A 19,848-nucleotide genomic window follows, 5' to 3' on the forward strand; every position below is an offset into this window, starting at 1 on the left:
CAAAGGCCACGGGCATGTGACCTTGGCTGGCCAATCAGAATTCTTTGCTGAGTTGTTAAAAAAGCGAAGCTGTGCGAGGCCTTCTGTGTTGGGTTGGGGTTTTCTAGAAGCGTACGTGGAGTCGAAAACTCAGGCGCAAGTGAGTTTTTGAGGCAAGGCTCCAGAAGCCTCCCAGGAGAAACTAACAAGGAGAAGGGGAAGCAGGATAGGGAAGAGGCCAAGCAATGGAGGAGGCGTCAGGAAAAAGACTTTGGCGGCTACCCTGGAGCCCTCTTCTGGGCTGTTGAGGAGGTAAGGTTGGTTCAGACAGGAAGGTTGGTCCAGGTAGCTCTTTTTTTCTCCCATCTCCTTGTCTCTTCCCGGAGTCCTGGGCTCTAGATAAAAAGTTGCCACAGCCACCTGCGCGGGCTTTGGTTCTGGCTCACTTTTCATCCGTTTTATCAAACTCTTTCTGCCTTGGCATCCCTCACCTGAACCACAGATTTTGCATTTTGCTCTTTTCCATCTGCACCGGTAACCTGGCTCCCGATGTTGGAACCACGCATATTCTCTGCTTGCTTCCATGCGCTGGATCCCAGGCACGAGGTGCCTCCGCGGTTTCTATGCGCCTTATGGGAGAGCCAAGACTCAAAGACCTAACCCAACTCCAAGACGCTGTGCTTACATGAGCTTTTTTTTTTCTTTTTTTAATGTTTATTTTTATTTGAGACAGAGACAGAGTGCGAGGGGGAGAGGAGCAGAGAGAGAGGGAGACACAGAATCTGAAACGGCTCCAGGCTCTGAGCTGTCAGCACAGAGCCCATCCTGGGGCTTGAACTCACAAACCGTGAGAACATGACCTGAGCCGAAGTTGGACACTTAACCAATTTTGCCACCCAGGCATCCCTACGTGAGCTTTTAAAAAAAAAATAGTTCAGGGCGCCTGGGTGGCGCAGTCGGTTAAGCGTCCGACTTCAGCCAGGTCACCATCTCGCGGTCCGTGAGTTCGAGCCCCGCGTCAGGCTCTGGGCTGATGGCTCGGAGCCTGGAGCCTGTTTCCGATTCTGTGTCTCCCTCTGTCTCTGCCCCTCCCCCGTTCATGCTCTGTCTCTCTCTGTCCCAAAAATAAAATAAAATAAAAAAAAATTAAAAAAAAAATAGTTCATATTATTGAAGGAAAACCCCGGAATCTATTAAAATCTCTTGATATGTTTAAATTAAATAGAAATGTGGTGAGTTTCCCCCAATATTTTCATCTAAGGCAGCTTAAATGACTATGATGGGGGAAACTGCCCTTTTAAATTCAGTGCTCCATTTCTTTCATGTATCTCCATCATTGATAATGTAAAGTACCACATTTAACGGCACATTTAATGCCAGGGTTTGTGCATTCACATACAAATTTCATTCTCAGGCTTGGGGAAGATAATTGCCCCGGAGTCACACAGCTGGTAGGTGGAAAGGCTTAGGTGCAAATTTGGGTCTCCTTGACTCCAAATCCATGCTCTTAACTGTTTCACTCAACTTTTGCCAGTAATTATATCTCCTGGGCTGAATGCCAAGACTTAAATCCATAGGGATTTGGGAGTAGAATGAGGAGAAAGAAAGTAGGTCTTTGGAAGTGCTTCGGAAATGGTTTCTACATATCTGGGCAGCATTCCATGACCAAAGGATCCCAAGTCCTTTACCACTTGTACTACAGTGTATTCATTCATTCAACAAATACAGAACACTTCTTGTGTTAGGTACTCTTCTAGGCATTGGGTGTTTGTTAATGAACAAAACAGACCCCCCCGCAAAAAAAACCCTAAAACAAACAACAACAAAAAATACCTCTATGCTTGCTCACAGAGTTTACATTCTGGGATCCAGGAAGGAGGCTGAGAATGGTGGTAGGCAATAAAATACTAAAAACTAAGTAAATTTTGTAGTGCTCACCATGGGGGAGGGGGGAAGCAAAGGAAAGGAAATTTGGAGTGCAATTTAAAATAGGATGGGGGCGCCTGGGTGGCGCAGTCGGTTAAGCGTCCGACTTCAGCCGGGTCACGATCTCGCGGTCCGTAAGTTCGAGCCCCGCGTCAGGCTCTGGGCTAATGGCTCGGAGCCTGGAGCCTGTTTCCGATTCTGTGTCTCCCTCTCTCTCTGTCCCTCCCCCGTTCATGCTCTGTCTCTCTCTGTCCCAAAAATAAATTTAAAAACGTTAAAAAAAAAAAAAAAAAAAAACTTTAAAATAGGATGGTCAGGGGCACCGGGATGGCTCAGTTGGTTAAGCGTCGGACTTCAGTGCAGGTCATGATCTCATGGGTTGTGAGCTCAAGCCCCTTGTCGGGATCTGTGCAGAAGGCTCAGAGCCTGGAGCCTACTTTGGATTCTGTGTCTCCTTCTCTCTGCCCCTCCCTGACTCATGCTCTGTCTCTCTCTATCAAAAATAAATAAACTTGGGGCGCCTGGGTGGCTCAGTCAGTTGAGCGTCCGACTTCGACTCAGGTCACGATCTCGCAGTCCGTGAGTTCGAGCCCCGCATCAGGCTCTGGGCTGATGGCTCGGAGCCTGGAGCCTGCTTCCGATTCTGTGTCTCCCTCTCTCTCTGACCCTCCCCCGTTCATGCTCTGTCTCTCTCTGTCTCAAAAATAAATAAACGTTAAAAAAAATTTTTTTAATAAATAAATAAATAAACTTAAAAAAAATTTTTTTAAATAGGATGGTCAGGTTAGGCCTCTCTAAGAAAGTGACTTTTGAGCAGCCTTGGAGGAGGTGAGGAAGTTAGGCATGTAGCTATCTTGGGAAAGAGTGGAATAGGCATAGAAAAAGAACCAGTGCAAAGGCCCTGAGGCATGTCCAAGGAACAGTGACATGGCCAGTGTGGCTGGAAGTGAGGGTGATTAGAGATGATGACAGAGAAAAAACATTCACCAGAAAGGCCAGAAGTTTAGGGCACTATTTCATGTTCTGGTCTCTTGAAAAATCAGTAATGTATAAAGTCCTTGAGGTCTTTATGTACTTACCATTTTCAGGATTCCAAATGAAAAGAATAATGTAGTCCTGATGGTAATATATGGCAGCTTCTGTTGCTCATTAAGCCAGTCCCCTCCTACCCATCCAACCCCGACACCCACACTCGGTTTTTTCAAGAAAACTTTTTCAAGAAGCTGGAGTAATTGGAAACCAGAAGAGACAAAATTCCCCACCTCTCAGGCTATCTGCAGCCGCCACTTCTGCACGCCTCCTCTCCCTACAGAGCCGGAGCCTTCCCTTTCCCTGTGTTCTCAGGGCTAGCCCCAAACCCATGCTGACCTTCTACAAGAAGACTCTTAGAGAACTTCCACTTTGTTTGTGAGACCCTTCCCCACTCTGGGCCCATTCTGTGTAACTTTCTTCCTTATACCTGATTTTTAGCTGTTGACCTGGTACCCCACCTCCTCTAGGACTCAGGGCATGCCTTGGTATTGTCAGCCCCCAGCCTGGCACATGTTCAACATGCCAGCCTGCTCGGAAGTCACAGTGACCTGTCAACCTATGGGGACTAGCCTTTCTCTGGGGACTGGGGCTCCCACCTGAGGTCTGGGGAACCAGTTTGCGGAACTGGTCTTCCACGATGCCTTCTAACTTATTGCTGCCATGTCACCTTCCTTCTTCACTGTGAATTCCTATCCATGATGATATACCCGAAAGGCCTACAGCAGAGTTGAGGGGAGGCGTGCAAAGTGTAGCAGAGAGCGGCTACTTGCCACTACCGACGTCTGTCCAGCCGTCACACCCTTGGGTGCTCAGATCCTCCTAAGGCAAGCTCAAGGGGAGGGGCGAGGGGCATTGGCCAAGGGAAATCTGAAACCTGTGAGTGGAATAGGGAGTCCTGGGAGTACTAGATCAGATGGGCTTCAAGTCCTACCTGTCATCTACATTTGTGGCAGAATTGTTTCAATTATTGCTACAATTAATATATAGAAAGCATTAGCTTTTTCATTCCAAAACTCACACATGCTTATATATTTTTTTTGAAGTTTATTTATTTTGAGAGAGAGAGAGCACGCAAGCAGGGGAGGGGCAGAGAGGAAGAGAGAGAATCCAAGCAGGCTCCACACTATCAGTACAGAGCCCAGTGCGGGGCTTGAACTCACGAACCATGAGACCGTGACCTGAGCCCAAATCAAGAGAGTCGGGCGCTTAACTGACTGGGCCACCCAGGCGTCCCTCACACATGCTTATTTTTAAGAATTCACATAATCCTGAATCTTATAGGCACTCCCTGCACCCTATTCTGATCCTTCCTCAATCCCAGCCCCACTCCCAGTCCCAGACTATTGTTAAGAGTTTGGTATATATCATTCCATATATTTTTCCTATGCAGATGCCAAGTCATAAAGTTTATCTATTATATACACCGTTCTGCAACTTGTCTTGTTTTTTAAACTGAACTGTATACTGTAGAGCCATTTGTAGCCGTACATCTGGGAAATATTAACACATACAACCATGTCATGTTTTTAACAGCTGCTTGATTCTATAGTATAAACATATCATGGAATCAAGTAGACTTTATTTGCTTAATTAGTATCCTATTGATGGATATCAGAGGGGTTTTCCTTTTATTTATTTATTTGCTAGTACAAACAATACTGCAGTGCACATTCTTTTAAATGTAACTTTGAACAGACGCATGAGTAGTTATATAGAATAAATTCCTAGAAGTGAAATTACGGGACAGCAACTGCCAAATTGCCTTCCAAAGAGTCTATTTACCCTCCTGCCAACAGTGTATCAGTAAGTGAGAAGATTAGGATTGTAAATATTTTTTACAAAGTACTTTTTCCAAGAAAGGGAGGCAGAATTGCAGTTGGGAGCTAACGTCATTAAGCAGGAAAGCACCAAAGTGTATCAAATCTCAGAGACAGGATGAGCCCATGATGAGCAAATGAGTAACAAAATCAGGGACCAAGAGAGATACCAGGTAAGATGCAAGTTTGGGTTTGGTCTAGTTTCTTGAGGGGAATGGAGAATTCCAACTTGTGCCATAGAGGTGGTTATGTGTTTAAAGGAGTCCTGCCAGGCTGGACAGGTGTGACTGCAAATCTCACCGTTCTGAGTTCAGGTCATCCATTTTATTTCTCTTAACTTATTGGTAGGGGGCAAAGCAGAGCTTTCTGCTTCCTGTGGCTCCATAGAGGTGACACTGGCATGTGTCAGCCTAGATTGTTTACAAAACACATTAGCCCCACTGCTACTCTCCCCGGAGGGAACGTGCCACACAGCCAAGCTCACGGTTTCAGTCTGGAGTTTGAGCTGCCTATGAACACCACCCAGCATTTGGAGTCCTACACAGGAAGAAGACAAAACCATAAGACGAGAGAGGTCAGAGACTTGAGGTTGAATCCCAGATCTGCCACTTAACAGCTGGGTGGCAAGTCACTTAGGTTCTCTGAGTCCTTTTCTTTAGAAAACCAGACCTCAAAGGATTGTGAAGATGAAGCAAGATGTAAAACACCTGACACAATGGCGGGCCAGTAGCACCTGCTCATATCACCTGTTTTGGAGGAACACCATCCAGGATATCCTTTGGACCACAGAATTAGATGCCACATTTGAGAACCTAGGAGAAAATATGGAAATCTGAATGATACCCTCCACAATTTACTCTCCACGATAGTGAATCCAACCTTAGATTCCTGAGCATCGGAGGAAAAGTAGAATTTTCAGCGTTTAACCAAGGGCTTTGCAACAATGACTCCAAACAAGCACAAGAAAAATCCAACTTGGATATCTTGTTTGTTTGTTTGTTTGTTTTTAGTGGATTTTATGGAGGAAAAGATTTAAATAAATGAAAAGCTTATTCCAGTACAACACTCTCTAAAATGATTCTAAGGAAAAGGCAGCAAGTAGAGATCTCTTGGCAGTATTTACTTCCCTTGACATTAATTTACATAACATGAAATTGATTTCAAATTATTTTCCCAAATATTTACCCAAAATCATTAAAGGCAAACACAGCTAATGTTTGTGTAAAAAGTCACCTCTTTCTTACAAGTTTTGGACCTTCATAAAGATATTTTTATACAAAAAATAAAGAAGCTGGCATTAACTGGCCAATATTTTAGCAAGAGAGTCAGAAAGATCGTGGGTAAATTCAGGAGTTTTTTTCCCCCTTTAGTTGGTACACACTGTAAGAGGTAAATGATTTCTAAGATTTACCACCAGAGGGCACTGATGCAAAAGTGAGTCACAAAGAGTGTGTTTGGTATTTTATCACCAAAATGCTGCCCTTTAAACAAAATGCCTCCTTTATTTGAGCAAATATCTCACACTAGCATTTACTGAAAGTAGAATGTCTAAGTACATGCAAATACACAAACACAAATTATTCCAGTATAGTATTCTTAAGTGTTGTTAATGTCTTGTTAAAATTAGAAGGTGCAGGAGCGCCTGGGTGGCTCAGTCAGTTAGGTTTCCAGTTCTTGATTTCTACTCAGGTCATGATCTCGCAGTTCGTGGGATGGAGCCCTGCATCTGGCTCCGTGCTAAGCTCATGGACCCTGCTTGGGATTCTCTTTCCCTCTCTTGGCCCCTACCTGCTCACACTTGCTCTCTCACTCCCTCTCAAAATAAATGAATAAACTTAAAAAAAAAAAAAAGTAGAAGTCCATAACATTAAAAATAGGGTGGAAACAAAAACATGTTCAGAATGACCAGGCACTTATCTCTCGAGCTCATTTCTGCATTCCTCCACTTCTCACCGCTTATACCACTCCTTTGGGCTTAGTGCCTAATAAACTCCAGTGTAGTATGCGTTTGAATTCCAGCTTTACCACATAAGAACATCTCCAAGCCTCAGTTTTCTCACCTGTAAAATGGGAATAGTAATGCTTACCTTGCAGAGCTTTGGTAAGGTATAAGAGATTATGCTTACAATAAAGTCCCTAGCACGTTCTGGGTGCCTAATTCTTTTACTAGGATTATATATGAGATTTACACACACAAAGAAGTACTATTATTAGTCCTATATTATGGACATGAAAACTAAGGTTAAATAGCGTGACAGATGTCACAGAGCTAGTAAGTAGCAAAGAGGTTGACAAAGCTCATATTATCTTTACTTTCCACACTGCTTCCCCTTGGAGGATAGAGGGTGGGTGGGTGGGTATTGCGTATTATGCTTCTTTGTACCTCCAAGGCTGACAAACATTGTTGGTACTCACATGCCTGATGGTGATGAATATGCAACTTCTTTAAAAAATGAGACAGGGGCACTTGGGTGGCTCAGTCGGTTAAGCGTCCACAGCTCAGGTCATGATCCCACGGTTCATGGGTTCGAGCCCCACATCGGGTTCCATGCTGACAGCTCAGAGCCTGGAGCCTGCTTCAGATTCTGTGTCTCCCTCTCTCTCTGCCCCTCCCCTGCTCATACTCTGCCACTCTCTCTCTCTCCCTCTCTCTCTCAAAAATAAACATTAAAAATTTTTTTAAAAATACAATTTGCTCTGACAAATCAAAATAACTTTACCAAGCGATGTTATTATTATTATCATCATTATCATTATGATTAAATGCATCACTGATTTGGCAGATTGTAGGGTAATGATATACAGAGACTATAATTCAGTCTAAAACATGCTAACTTTCCAGGAAAGAGAAAGAAGGGAGGCCAAGCTGGTGCCCAGGTAGTTCAGGGTTTTTGAGGAGAGAGAGAAGCTAGGCCTGTGCAGGTAGAGAAACCAAGGGGAGCACTGAGACACAGGTAAGCTGGTCTGGGGCCCAGCAGGTAGCCACACCTGAATCAACGACGTCCCCCCAGCAAGACCAAAAGAGTGGTGTGAACCCACAGTGGCTTCATCCCTGAAGCCAGCGAGAAAGATGTAATCACCTTTTGCCCCTGGTCTCTGTGTGTTTATCCCTGCCTCTGCCCCCATCATGATTCCTTGCAATCAAAGACCATGTCTAGCCCATCAGTATATTCCCAATGCTAGGCCTAATAGCTTGCTCAGGAACTCTCTGTAGCCTGAAAAATTAAAGGCCCAGCACTCACCACCACCACCACAGGAAGAGGCTTTTGCCAGCATCTGTCCTGCAGCATCAACATCAAGGGCTTTTAGCTACAGCACCCTCAGAGCTCTCCTCAGAGCTCTGGGACCAGTGTTGTCTTGCAGTAAGAAGCACGGGCCTGCTGCTGCTACAGCAAGCCAGACAGACGCTAATTACAGCAACTTGAACCCGCCATGACTAACATGCTTATTTAATTTCAGATGTTTCTTTGTTGACCCACAGAAATCAAATGCAGCAGCCTCACAGGCCAGGGCCCCACCACGGCCTGAGGAGCCATGTCTGTGTGCACATCAATTACATAGGCCCCACCTGGGCAGGGATTGGCTCTCATGGTGATACCTGGAACAGAACCCACTCTGGAAAGATGTCAGCTCTTTAGGGAATGTGGCTCAACTTTGGCAGCAAATGAAAGGCATGAAGTTGGTCACGGAAGGCGCTTGGCCAGTGAGGGCTCTCCAGCATGAAGGCTAATTTGCAGAAGTAATAAAATAGCTAATTCATTTATCAGGAATCTACTATGCATCATGTCCTTTATGTACATTATCACATCTATTCCCCAATCCTTATGAGACTGATAGAACTCTTCCAATCTCACAAGTGAAACAATTGAGTCTCTGAGAGGTTAAATAGCTTCCCATGGCCATATGTGAAAATGTTACTGGTAACAAATATTTATTGGGTACCCACTATAATTCTGAGCTGAGCGCTTAATGTAGTACCATTTAGTCCTCGTACTAATCCTATGAAGTAAAGATTATTTTAACCCCATTTTTCAGATGAGGAAGCGGAGGCTCAGGGAGATTACGTAGTTTATCTAGGGAATAAGGATTTCAACATACACAGTGTTACTCTGCAACTCAAGCCTGAAATCACTGGGCTATGCCCGCTCCCTGGGCTAGGCTTCCTCAGATCATAAGATGTGAAACTAAGATTCAAATTCAATGTGTCTGGCTTCAAAGCCCATTCTACCTTCTGGCTCAAGATTACACAATTCTCCAAATCAGGCTCTAGTCTAAGAAGCAGCATTGCCCCAATTAAATACTGACATATTGACACAGGCTACTCTGACCCAAGGGTAGTCAAAGAGAATTGAAAGTGGAAGCATCTAGGGGCGCCGGGTGGCTGTCGGTTAAGTGTCCGATTTCAGCTCAGGTCATGATCTCACCTTTTGTGAATTCAAGCCCCCTGTCAGGCCCAGTGCTGACAGCTCAGAGCCTGGAGCCTGCTTCGGATTCTGGGTCTCCCTCTCTCTCCGCCCCTCCTCTGATCTCTCTCTCTGTTGCAAAAATAAACGTTAAAAAAAAAAACTTAAAATGGAGGCATCTAGAAGGAGAAAGGAATCATAAGGGACAGACTGAAGCTGGACGTTAAGGCCCATTGCCCAAATCAGCAGCCAAGTATCCCCATTACAGTCAGAAGTAGGTGCAGTCAACATCGGCATGCGAGGCCATCTGTACATGGGAATTTGGATCAGGCTTGGAATGATGCTCACGACCACTAATACTTACCGAGCTCCAGCCAGGTACCAGACATGGTTCTAGGCCACTACATGCATTCTCTCACCTCTTATATCCCCATTTTACATACAAGATAACTGAGGCTCAGAGGCCTAGAAGACCTGCCCAAGGTGAATCATGTAGGAAGGAAGAGGCAAAGCCAGTACCCTGATCCCAGTCACCCTAGAGCCCCCAAGCTGAGCTCTTCATGCCACTAACATCACTAGGGGGTGCGCTAACTCAATGCCTCGTTTAACCAGGTTTCATCATCTACAAAATGAGCTCATAAGTTCCTCTCCTCTTTTAATAGGGAGTGAATGTTTTAAGCCAGTTTAAAAAAAAAATCTTCCAAATGCTTTAAAATTTTCCAAGCTGTCATTAAATGAATCTACCTATCACAGAAAGGATGCAAGACCCTTAAAAAAGACAGTGACGGGCGCCTGGGTGGCTCAGTCGGTTGAGCGTCCGACTTCAGCTCAGGTCATGATCTCACAGTTTGTGGGTTTAAGCCCCGTGTCAGGCTCTGTGCTGATAGCTCGGAGCCTGGAGGCTGCTTCGAATTCTGTGTCTCCCTCTCTCTGCCCCTCTCCTGCTCACACACTCTCTCTCTCTCTCTCTCTCTCTCTCTCTCTCTCTCTCTCTCAAAAATAAGTAAGCATGAAAAAAAAGTGACAACATCAAAACAGGGTACATTTCCAGTGTTTACTGTAATCAAATAAGCCCATAAAACCGGAAATGGAACTGTATCACATCTCATTAAAATGCTCGTTACACGCACACACACACACACACCTTCACTAGCCTATAATTTATGGCAAGTCCTTTCTGCAAGGAGATGGGCAGGTCTATATGAACTGAGCAATATCAAGTTAAATTCCAGCATTATAGCTCCCCTACCTCCATAAGCTGTTTCTGCCCAGTGTATTAGAGAGTTTCTAAAGAAATCCCTAAAAGATTCAACAGGACTAGGAACAGATCTCACAGCTTCATTGATACTCCAACACAGTCATTAGTCATGAGTCACACAGAACAATGTAGAAGTTATCCTAGAAGTTCCCCGTCATGAGGCAGAAAGGACTCTTTCTCCTCTGCAGCTTTTCCCCCATTGTAAGAAAAACCACAAAAGGTTCATGTTGGTTTGATACTTTCACTTGAACTCAGGCAACTCATTTTAATTCATGTTTGCCTCAGAGTCACAATATCAAGACCAAAAAAAAAAAAAATGCTAGCAAGTATTTCTTCAAAAATATTCATCTCTGCATGTTTTCATATAGCACTAGAATCTTACTACGATTGTCACAAATTGGTACTAAAGACCACATATTTAGCAGTTCTGTGTGATGGGTTTATTACTCTATACGCTGCTAAGTCCCTAGAGAGTGTCACTTAATTAAATGCAAAGAAGTCTTCCTGGATAGATTTCTAATTTACCGTTTCTATGCCAAGTCTCAGAGGTCTCATTTCCTTTCAGAAAATTCTACTGCCACAAAAAGAATAATGAAATCAAATGACTACTACGTGTTGTAAGACTGAGACCTGCTTGTATCTGAACTATGGATTTAGGGCATAGGTCAAAAGAACACTCTTTCAAAAGGGAAAACCTCTTTCTTCCATCAACTTGAGGACCTCTCACATACCAGCAAATGCCCAACGGTAGCATTCTTTGCTTCTAAAAATCCATATAGATTTTGCAAGATTATTGGAACTGAAGTATTTAAAATCCTTACCAACATGTTTCTCCACTCTAGACACCATCTTGGCAGAAATCCTTATAAAATGAATGAAAATAGTGTTGAGACCTTATAAAAACATTCAAGGCTTGTCATGGAAGAATGCATGTGGCATTGTTAAGTCGTAGGGACAGTTCCAGCTTCTGGTCCTCCTGTCAGGTTTCCTCATCTCTGAACAAGCTAACAAGAATGTCTCTGCAGTGCAGTGTTAGCTTAAAACAGAACATGAACCCTATTCCCTGTCTCACCCACATCTATCCTGCCCCAGGCATAGTTTACCTTAGTCTGAGGGAATGAAAGATTTGGTATTTCTTTTTTTTTTTTTAATTTTTTAAAAAGTTTTTTGCTTATTTTTGAGAGACAGAGAGAGACAGAATGCAAGCAGGAGAGAGGCACGGAGAGAGGGAGAAAGAATCCAAGCAGGCTCCAGGCTCTGTGCTGTCAGCACAGACCCCAACCACAGGGCTCAAACTCACGAACCATGAGATCATGACCTGAGCCAAAGTAGGTTGCTTAACTGACTGAACCACCCAGGGGCCCCAGATTTAGCATTTCAAAAGACATCTTTAATAGAACAAAAGTTTGTCTGTTTGGGCAGTCAACCAGAGTGCTTTATGAAAACTAGCCTGTCTATGAATGTATAATGATTATCATTGTTTAAAGTGACAATTTTGATTATCATTGTTTAAAGTGACATGGGGCGCCTGGGTGGCTCAGTCGGTTAAGCGTCCGACTTCAGCCAGGTCACGATCTCGCAGTCCGTGAGTTCGAGCCCCGCGTCAGGCTCTGGGCTGATGGCTCAGAGCCTGGAGCCTGTCTCGGATTCTGTGTCTCCCTCTCTCTCTGCCCCTCCCCCGTTCATGCTCTGTCTCTCTCTGTCTCAAAAATAAATAAACGTTAAAAAAAAAAAAAATTTAAAAAAAAAAAAGTGACAATTTTGAGGTCCTATGATCCTGCTGCATCAGCCAGCAGTCACTCAGTGTCTGTGTCCTGTGGATTCTGTTTTCACAGTAATTCTAACTTCTCATCCCCTGTGTTTTCACCCCCTTCCTCAAATGAGGACTCTATCCCCCCTCACCCAGTCTGCCATCATCATCTCCTAACTGATGTTCTCACTGATCTGTCCCATGCATCACATACTGTCATGTTATTCATCCTAGAGAACAGTTCCAGTCATCATTCCTCTGTTCAAAAACCCTCAGCATCCCCCTGCTGCCCACCACGCTGTGATCTGCCGTTGCATCGTCTCCACAAGATGATCCCCCACATCCACCTTTCCAAATTTATCCGCCGTTGGCCACCATTACATAGTTTCCTGTGTTTCCTTCCACCCTTTACTCCTGAGATTGCAAATCACCTTCCTGCTCCCACGTCTGCCTGTCAGAACCCTACCCCTCCCCACAAATACACACCACGTATGATCTCCTCCTCCTCTGAATCCCCTTGCCCTTTGCACTTTTCTGAAGATGACACACCCTGCCCAGCATGTGAGCTACTTGTGAACTTGCCCTAATCACAAATACCTTACCACGTCCACGTCCCATGCAAATTTGTGTTCTTACAATGCTTAGTACGGGGGGGCTAAGCACACACCAAATATTTGGGAAATATCAGTGGGCGCTGTGGATTGATAATGCGTCCCCCCAAATCCATCTGTTGAAGTCTTAATCACCAGTATGATGGTACTTGGAGGTAGGACCTTTGGGAGGTGATTAGGTATTAAGGGTAGAGCCCTTATGAATGGGATTACTGCTCTTATAAGAAGAGACACCACACGAGAGATGATAGCTCTCTGTCCACTGTGTGAAGACATAGCAAGAAGGCAGATCTGGAAGCGGGTTCTCACCATACACCAGAGCAGGTAGTGTCTTGATCTCAGACTTCTAGGCTCTAGAACTGTGAGAAATAAATTTCTGTTGTTTAAGCCACTCAATCTATGGCATTTTGTTATAGCAGCCCAAACTGACTAAGACAGTGGGTACATCCGTGCAAGCAAACAATATACATTCATTTTGCTTACAAATATACTTAGAATTTTAAAAATTTCATACTTGTTAATAAAGAATTTTAAAACAAAGCGCTGTGCTAAAAGGCTTAAAAGTATATGATACTATGCAAAATAAATAAGATGTTTTCATCAACTGAGCCACCTTGCCATAAGTGAGCGAGAGCCTGTGGGTTTGACAGTTCTAATGTATAATATTGTGAATGCTGATATTTAATATATCCCAATGATCTGAAGCCAGCCTTATGTTTCCATCTCCACTCCTTGTCCTTTTCCTCTGTGTAGTTTCTTTATAGGCTTTTTTTTTTTTTTTTAACGCAAGTTGGTACTGAATTTTTGGCACTTAAAAACCTATCACTTTAAAAAGGGAGCTCAAAAAGTAATAAGCAGACCCAGATTTGGGTTCAGTGCCCAAAATAAAATGCAATTTCTCCACTTTAATCAGATCCAACCAAATGGCCAGTCCAATATGCAACATATGTCCAGCCAACTGGTTGGAGTCCATGCATTTGGTTCCTTCTGCAGATTAATGAGATTATGGCATTGTTTAAAAGAGGCAGAAAATGCTAATTTGACATCTACCATGATATACTTTACAGTTTAAGGGGTTTCTGCATTTTAAGACATTTTTAATTACTTTGGTATGCTGTGCCAGTGAGGACCATATGCCCGTTCTTGTGCCTCCACGGCTGTCTCCATAGTCACCTGCGCATTCCCAGGCAGTGCAGACTGTCAAGAACTTGTTTATCACAGCCTCTATCTAGAAGAATCAAAGGGCAGCCTTCTCCCTCCACTTAGGCATGCGCTTTCTGGTTAAAGCTGTTTCCGAAGAAAATAAAAGTCACCTCATATACAGAGCTAAAGAATTAACTGACCTGTAACAAAAACTTTGTTCAAAAGTTACCTTTTTCAAAAGGTACATTCCTCTGTGACTTGGAAAAGCTTTGGAATTTTACTCATACAATGAACATTATCTACATTTAAAAAAAAAATCATCTGTGGTTCTGCAATTTGTTACTGGGCTTCGTGCTGTAAGCTAACCCAGAAGTTTGCTGGGGATGATTGATGTGACGTGTGTTAACATATAGGATATTATTTCATCCTTTGCAAAGGCTTCTGAATATTCTCAGAAGCTTTAGCAAAGCAGAACTGTACCTCCCTCTTTCGATCCTCAGGGAAGCCTCATCCGATAATCGTCGCCTTGTACACTGATGGATTTCACACGGACAGGGTGCTCAGGATGAAGTTCTGTACTGCTTATCTCTCCAAAGCTTTCCTAAAAGCATATTTGGAGCTGAGGATTAGAATCCCCACCCCCCCGACAAAAAAAAAAACTATGCAAAGTAATTAATGAATAATAATGGTAGCTTGACACTATGAAATACCTACTATGTGCCACATACTCTAACTCATTCAACCTCTTAATCATACTGTGAGACAGATACTATTATTACTTCTTTCTTACAGATAAGGAAGGGGGGGTCACAGAAATGTTACATAATTTGCCCAAGGTCACCTACCTAGAAAGTGTGAGATTCAGGATTTGAACTCTGGAAGAGACTGCACCCTCACCCACTACACTATACTGAGAAAAAAAAAAAAAAAGAAGAAGAAGAACAAAGACAAGCATCCTGCTGAAAATATAAAGACGGAGAGAACAAGCTGACTTTTCCAAATTCTCCTGAGCAATTATTGAAAACATTTTGTTTACCATGAAAGCGATTTAACATTTGGGGTTCCAAAATACGAAATAATGGCATGCGGATTTAGTTAAACATTGGCAAAATGGGAGCCGTCTACTGAGGAGGTACACGGAAAAAACAGTGCGCAAGCATACGCACCTCGAATCCACCCAAGAACACGAATGGCAGCGAAGAGATCATGAGCATCTCGTCCTCTTCCCCCCCACCAAAAAAAAACCTCTTCCAAGGTGGGAATCTGGTGCTTCTTCTCATGTTTTAGGAAGGCAGCGAAAGACGCCCAGATGTAGCTTCCCCACCACCTGCAGGCAGTCAGGTTGTTTCTTGTACTGATGTGTAATGGACAGAAATGTCAGCCCCAGGAAAAGGGGTGGAAAGTAGTCAAGAAGCTGTCATAGAACTGTTCCTTGGTGCCAGCAACTGTTGCTTGGTCCCCAGGCTAAGACACACCCTCTTCTGGGCCATTGCAGATCCTGGGGAAATATTTAAAAAAAAAAAAAAAAAAGGGAAAGCCTGTGAGGGGCTGGGAGTAGGGAGAGGATATTGGTAGAAAACCACAAATGAGTCACCACCTTTTCTTCTCCAGTTTGTGGAAGTGTTTTCTGACAACATGGGATGAGTTTCTGAATTAGATGGAATCTCATTTCCAACCCCAAGTTACCACTTTCTAGTCATGCAACATTGGATAAGTCCCTTAACCTGTTCCTACTTTATTTAAGCCACCACTACCTTCCTCCTCTGTCGGGTTGCCTTAAAAGCAAGTCCAAGCTTATTATTTATTTATTTTTAAATGTTTATTTATTTATTTTGAGAGCCAGAGAGGGCCAAAGAGAGACGGGGAGAGGATCCCAAGCAGAATCCATGCTGTCAGCACAGAGCCCAATCCGGGGCTCGAACTCACAAACTGTGAGATCATGACCTAAGCCAAATCAAGAGTCAGACACTTAACCAACTGAGCCATCCAGGCACCCCAAGTCTAAGGTTTTCATGATAATACTTAATATCTGGTCACTGCTTAACTCTCCAGCCTTATTTCTCCTCAAAATCTGTATTCCAGCCAGAATTAACTCTCAAGGATCATGGTAGTTCTCACCTCTGGCCTTTGCATATCCTGTTCCCTGGAAACACTTTCCTTCCCCTTTGTTGTATCCCTAGAGCCCGGCACAGTGTTTAGCACATAGCAAGAAAGTGATAAATATGGTTGACTGAATGAATAAACAAACCTCTCTGAATCTCCATTTCTCCATCTGTAAAATTGGGGGAAGCAATATTCATCTAAATAAGCATGTGAAAAGTCAATGAAATAGCATGTACAAAGCACTTGACACATGGTAGGAGTCAATAAATGATAGCTATGTATATCCAGTACACAGCTTCATGGTTGCAATCACCCTTTAGGTCTAGAGGAAAAAAGAATGTGCATTCAGCAGGTTGCTCACACCCCAGCTCAGAAATATCACTATCATTTTGCTTAAAAATCTCTAGAGGGGTGCCTGCGTGGCTCAGTTGCTTAAGCGTCTGACTTCGGCTCAGGTTATGATCTCACAGTTCATGGATTGAAGCCCGGCATCGGGCTTTCTGCTGTCAGCATAGAGCCCACTTCAGATCCTCTGTCTTCCTCTCTCTCTGCCCCTCCCCTGCTCTTTCTCTCTCTCAAAAATAAATAAATATTTTTAAAAATCTCTACAGAGGAAACCACACCTCTCCCTTTAGCAAATACCTGTTTCACAGGCCCTGTTCAGTCAACCAGTCAATAAGTATGTATCAATTATCAACATATGCTAGATATTCAGCTACACTATCCATGTGCTTATTTGATATCCAGAGTAACAAAACATTTCCAAAAGCAGTTATTCGTGGCCTTTCTCACCTATTCTCTCTCTTGCTCTTTTGCGCTCTCTCTGTCTCTCTGTCACACACACACACACACACACACACCGTCTCCAGAACACAAAAAGTTTTCAAAGGACAGAGCCAGTCACCATCCACTGAGGCCTCACCTAGTGCCAGCTAGAAATATTCAGCTGAGGCAGAGGGACAAAGAGAGATGGACAGTAGCAATGCCCTTTGGGAGTTCCCAGGCTCCAGGTAGGAACAAACATAAACAAATAACCACAGTGTAGTAGTAAAGAGACTGTGGAAAATGCAGGGTAATACTGCGGGAGCCCAGAGGAGGGAGCTAGAGCACAACCACAACCTAGGCAGACCTTAAAATGGACTTAGAAGCAGGATTTCTATTTCTGACAGGATGACTCTATTGGCTACACCTTCAGCCCAGTTGCTCTCATTCTGTCCTCTGTGAAGATGGAGAACACTTCACCAGCATCTTCCTCAGAATAAGGGCCTTAATCCATCATAAAGGCCAGCTCTCACGAACACAGAAGTCAGCAAGGACACGGTCCTGGTCTGAATATTTCTCTGTCACAGGTCTACAAGACGGGACTTGGAATCTGTCCAGGTGAATTAACAGGAGCTTTCTGGACACTTGTTATTCTATCCTTTCATAGATAAGCTCTTTGTAGGTGGTTGTGCGAATATATCACTGTTTGTTTCCTCTGAGGGCTACTTTAAGTGCTAACTTGGTCTTCAACCCCCATGTACTTTATTTTGTGTTTTGAAAAATAGGGCCCCACCAAGATTTAGAATCATTATTAAATGAAAAGAAAAAAGTATGAGTTACAAGTGCAGTAAAACTCATTTTTCTGTCTTACTAACGAGAAGGGACACATTTCTTTCTGTTCTGAGCATGCTTTCGGAGGAAGGCACATGGAGAATCTATTGCCAGAGACAGCCTTAGGAACAGGTGGCAGAACAGTCCTCGAACAGCTGTGAGCTGGGTACTCAGAAAGGCGTCTTTGACCAACTCTCTCTTCCACAAGCTCTGCTCTGGACACCAGAGTCCCCACCAAGGGGAGCCTCCCAAGATATCACTGTTATCAAGGAAGGATAACCTTGTTTTTAGTTCACAGGGGACAACATTTCTGATAGCTACTAAATACCACCCACACCATATCCAGATAATCAGGGGCTAGGAAACAGGCTGTTAAAACGTAAGCAGAGGGATATGTTGGCAGCATGGAGCGCCCTCAGCTCAGATGGGCTGGAGGTACAAGGACGCTGGTCCCTGGAGGAGAGCATTCGTTTGCTAGGGCTGCCATAACAGGATGCCACAGACTGGATGGCTTAAACAACAGAGATTTATTTTTTCACGATTCTGGAGACTAGAAGTTGGAGAACAAGGTGCCTGCAGGGTTGGTTTCTTTCCTTGGCTTGTAGATGGCAATCTTCTCCCTATGTCTTCACGTGGCCTTTCCCCTGTGTGTGTCTTTGTCCTAATCTCCTCTTCCTCTAAAGGCACTGGTCGACGACTTCATTTGATCTTAATTACCTTTTTAGAGACACTATCTCCAAATACAGTCACCTGCTGGGGGACTGCGGGATAGGATTCAATATATGCATTTAGGGGAGACACAATTTAGCCCATAAAGGGGGAGGAAAAGAGGAATGAGGCTAGGAATCCACCCATGTGGGCACTAACACGGGTTTGACCATGAAAGCCTAGGGGGCCGGAGTGAAGGATTTCAGCCACCACCTCTCTGCTAATGATGGCCAAACCTCATTGTCTAGCTCTGACCTCTCCCTTCCAGTTCCACATTTCCAATGGCCTCCTGGACATGTGCCACCTGATGACCTGCCAGCATCTTCAACAAACACAGCAACGCTCAAAATGAACTCATTTCTCATTTCTATTATTTCCATTACCAGACTTCCAGGAATTTTGTATCCGTTTCCTCTGTGTCACTAAGGCCCTCTTTTCTTTGTTCTTGCTTTGTCATGTCTCTTTCGTCCGTCCCCTTTTCTGAAGCTGATTGCTATCACATCTCCTCCAGTCACTACTCTCTGGACCACTGAAGACATCTCCCAACAGCTCTCCCTACCTTCAGGTTCTCCTCCCACCAATCCTACATTTACTACTCTTGGATCAACCTTCCTAAACACAGCTTCCACCAGGAATCTACCTCTGCTCTAAAACTTCCCAAGGTTTTCTGCTACCACCAGGAAAAAAATCTTAACTGTATAGCCTAGTATTCAAGCCCCTCCAGTCTGGCCCCTTCAAGTCCGATAGTACACTCCTTCCCTAAACACTCCGGAAGAAAAGTGGAAATGAATGAACACCCCTACACAAACCCTCCATTCCATAAGATGACAAGTAAATCATCTTATTTACTGTCACCTTGTAATCTGTCATGTATATGCTCATGTGCCCGACATTTCCCCCTCTACCTGTCTATATTTAACCTTTCTTTTAGTCCCAACACCAATCCTGCCTCCTTCATTCCTACCTTTCCTGCTTACTGAAAATATCTTACTTCACTCAATAGCACTTACTGTCTATAGTACCCCATTTAGCACTTTAGTAGGATACTGTTCTGCATCTTTATCTGTTCCTGTGTGTTATCTAACTTCACAGTTACATGTGGAGTACGCTGTATTCCCCAAACTCCACAAGGCCAGACACCATGCATTATGTATCTTTGCAATCCTCATGACAGATTAGTAATAATAAACAAAACATTCATTGAGTGTTTACCATGTGCCAGGCTCTGTGCTAAATGTTTTCTAGCATTATCTCATTTAATTCAAACAACAAAACAAGGTGGGTACTATTACTATCCCCATTTCACAGATGAAGAGATTGAGGGTTAGAAAGGTTGTGTAACTGGCCCAAAATCACGTAACTAGTAAGTGGCAGAGCTAGCACTCAAATACAGGATTATGAGACTCAGGAGTCCCTGCTAATAGTACCTTTCACAGAGTAAGTGCTGAGCATGTTTCTGAATTAATTAAGGCTATGCCTCCCACCAAAGCAATTGGGGTGTGTGGCAGGCAGAATAGTGGCCCCC

At 43.8% G+C, this 19,848-nt stretch overlaps 1 long non-coding RNA gene across 1 annotated transcript; it reads left to right on the top strand.

The window, feature by feature from the left end:
- The first annotated feature begins 78 nt into the window (after nt 1–78).
- On the top strand, nt 79–8,524 carry LOC131504844 (uncharacterized). Its single transcript, XR_009258164.1, has 2 exons — nt 79–291; nt 8,236–8,524. It is a non-coding gene; the product is annotated as an uncharacterized LOC131504844 (long non-coding RNA).
- The last annotated feature ends 11,324 nt before the right edge of the window (nt 8,525–19,848 follow it).

Source organism: Neofelis nebulosa, chromosome 1, assembly GCF_028018385.1.
Source record: "Neofelis nebulosa isolate mNeoNeb1 chromosome 1, mNeoNeb1.pri, whole genome shotgun sequence".
Classification (NCBI taxonomy): Eukaryota; Metazoa; Chordata; class Mammalia; order Carnivora; family Felidae; genus Neofelis; species Neofelis nebulosa.